The following is a 3298-nucleotide window of genomic DNA, read 5'->3' on the forward strand; positions in this document are numbered from 1 at the left end:
CTTTTGTGACAGTGACAATGAATCTCAAAGTGATCAATATTGTAAGAAACAGTGGTTAAGGTGGTAAAGGGACAGTCCACAGGCCATATGTCCGAAACAGTGGTTCCTATCCAGAAAGCGATTGTATGTTAATTTTTCCAGTTATTGTTAAGGTGGTAAAGGGACAGTCCACAGGCCATATGTCCGAAACAGTGGTTCCTATCCAGAAAGCGATACTAATCAGAAAAAAGTTTAGGTCTTGTTTTGTACTTTGCTTTTGTTTCCTGTTTTGTTTTCAAGAATTCAAGAAGAAAATTGAACTAGACTCGACAAACATGTATCCCAAAATGTTTTTATGTTTTAAATTGTCTGTATAAATTTAAGTACTTAATTTTGGTTGAAAAATTTTATGGCTTTCAAGAAAGCGAAGATAAAAGCAAGGAATGGAAGAAGTTTAGTGCAACTGCTGTCTCCAACATCAAACACCATGTGGTACTTCGCTAATTCGTAGGGAAAGAAAAACACAAAAACGACGACTGTATCAAACAGGCCCTGAAATTTCTGATCTAGGCTTCAGATTTTCTACTCCGACATACAATAAGATTGACACTGTAAAACATTCCTCAGACAGAGAACTATATATCCAACCAATTTCAATGCTTTTAAAAACTCCCTTTTTATTGTTACAACTTGCCTCCTCTGGTTGTGGTAGGTTACTAATGTTATCAATAATTCATGGATCAGCCATAGAGGCTGGAGCTATATCTGACACGAGAGGTTTTGGCGCTTGGATGGTAGAGGTACCAACGAAAATGAGGGTCCGAATGTGTATTTTGCTGCAGAAAATTCAAGCGATATCAACAGACAAGGGACTAAGTGGAAGTTACCAGTTAGTAAAATTGAACTGAGGGGACTTCTCATGGGTTCGATACACGGCTTTGCATGTAGAGGTAATTTTTTTTTTTTATTGTGGTGGCTGATATGGCTTTAGTTGGTCATACAGAGGAGCTGTATCATCAAAAATGGATGCATATTTGTCGTTTGACATTAGTTTTTTCAAGAAAAATATTAAAAGGAAAAAAAAAAATGTTTCTTGCACTGGATGTTTTCCCGTCTCCATAGCTTAAACATGCATAAGTTCAGCTTATTGCTTGTCTAGATATATTTTTTTCTCGAAACATTTTTATGAAATAATTTGGTAAGTATGATTTCACCTTTGATTGGTCCATTTCTTTTAATCGATGAGAGGGCAAAATTCTAAACATAGCGGCATATCTGTCCAAAAAATGATAGTCTACGGATGAGAGTGGAAATGTAAGCAATGCCTTCCAATCCAGGAAGCTAGTGTCATAACAGTAGACATTTTAGCTTACAGCTTATACATAAGGGAGCTGGTTTGATCCATGCCGGATGATATGGTGGTTCGCCAGTATCATATGGTTGATGCATGTGATGGATGACGTTTATTGGTGCATTAAGACATAGTTCAAATGATGTTGCAGGGGGGAATCTCCAGGTCATTTAGGGCCTCTAGCTGGTGATCCATTCCAATACTGCCAGAGTTGAGACCATGTCAGGTTAAGCTGTCTTCTACTAGCCCAACAAGAGCAATTACTCAATAAAAAAGGTGTTAAATAGTTACATCAATGCAATTTCCTTTCATCTCTCCCATATGCACTGAATAAAAAGGTGTTAAATAGTTCCATAGAAGTTACAGGTTAGACCTTGGCAACATGTTCATATCAATTGGATTGAAGTTTACTTAAGACCCCCTTCTTGGGATAATACTTTAGTAAGCTTCATGTAGAATATAGAATTTAAGAATGGATTCCATGTGAGACAAGGCAGAAAGGGGCCTTTCTTATAACCAAATCTTTCATGCAAACCCCAGCTCAGAATCTCAGCTTTATTCGCAACATTGACGAGCCATAACTTTTGTCCTTTTCTCCGCTTGGAAAGGCAAAGAAACTACAATGTCACGTGACCCCTAACTTTTTCACGCTAGAGACCGGTCAAACTTCGGAACGCTCAAAGCAGAAGCAGTACCTTAACATAAAAAAAAAAAAAGAAAACAAGAGAGCGTGAGGATGGTATCTTAGCAGAGAAAAAACTTTCTTTTGAAACCGGACCAGCCTTCATCTAAAATTCTTTGTTGCATGTTTAGGTAACATCATGACTACCACATGCACCATTACTATTAACACCAAAAGACAAATGTCAAGTAGGAGATCAACTTGCCATGGCCGACAACCTCACCATTGAGAAGACTAAGTGAATAAACACCATAATAATCTCCCAACTTGCTAACAATTATAAAGTAATCCAAACATGGTCTTGATGTCGGCTGTCGAGTCCTCAGGGAATTTTGGAAATGCAAACCTTAATATGAAGCTTATATTTGCTATAAATTTTTCAAAAGTTTAGGTTAGTAAGTATCGTACCCTTAATCAAATAGACACCATATGTGAGCATCTTAAATAAAGTGTAATAACCCAGGAATTCACCCAAACCGATAAAATTGGAACGATATAGAGAAGATTAACATGGCTCCTGCGCAAGGATGATGCACATAAATCAAGAAATAGATTTGAACCTTTAACCTGGCGAGGACGCCAGGATTTGAATGGGGGGGAGTATGTGAGGACCCGTGTAGGTGTATGTTTAGTTCCACATCGATTAATCGTTGGAAAGATTTTAGGTACTTAGATAGGATCAAAGAACCCAAATAATATATTCTAGCTAGCCATTTCAAATCATGTTACTATAGTTGTAAACTAAGTAAATACCTTCAACATACTTGAGTTGAAGGAATTTTATATGGCGACTTATGGAGCTAAACTGATGGTTTGCTTGATGGATCAAGGGAATAGACTGATGGTTTGCTTGAGAGTTTTAGATTAAGTAAGACCAAGATAGAATACAAGTAACAAAGTTTATTAAAATGAGAAATAAAAATGAAGGTGAAATAAAAATTAAGGATTATAAAGTTTCTAAGAGTGATTACTTTCATTATTTATGTTGGATATTCAAAAGAAAGGAAAGATTTAAGAGAATAATATCCACAAGATTAAAGCAAATTGGATAAAATGGAAGATAATATATATGTGATATCATGTGATACTTGCTAATTTGAAGAAAAAAATCTTATAGGATGACCATATGATCAGCTATGCTTTATTTTACAGAATATTGGAAAGCTAGAAAATAGTATGCGCACAAGATGAGAATACTGAGATGAATGTATGGTAATACAATAAAAGATACAATAAAATTGAAGTCATTCTTAAAAATATGAAGGTAGAATCAATTGAGGATAAAT

At 35.8% G+C, this 3298-nt stretch overlaps 1 non-coding gene across 1 annotated transcript; it reads left to right on the forward strand.

The window, feature by feature from the left end:
* Positions 1-2473: 2473 nt before the first annotated feature.
* Positions 2474-2575, forward strand: LOC113463414 (U6 spliceosomal RNA). Its single transcript, XR_003387596.4, has one exon. It is a non-coding gene; the product is annotated as a U6 spliceosomal RNA (small nuclear RNA).
* Positions 2576-3298: the final 723 nt, after the last annotated feature.

This window comes from Phoenix dactylifera, chromosome 4 (genome assembly GCF_051530095.1).
Source record: "Phoenix dactylifera cultivar Ajwa chromosome 4, Ajwa_hap1_PhDact_Kaust_v1.1, whole genome shotgun sequence".
Classification (NCBI taxonomy): domain Eukaryota; kingdom Viridiplantae; phylum Streptophyta; class Magnoliopsida; order Arecales; family Arecaceae; genus Phoenix; species Phoenix dactylifera.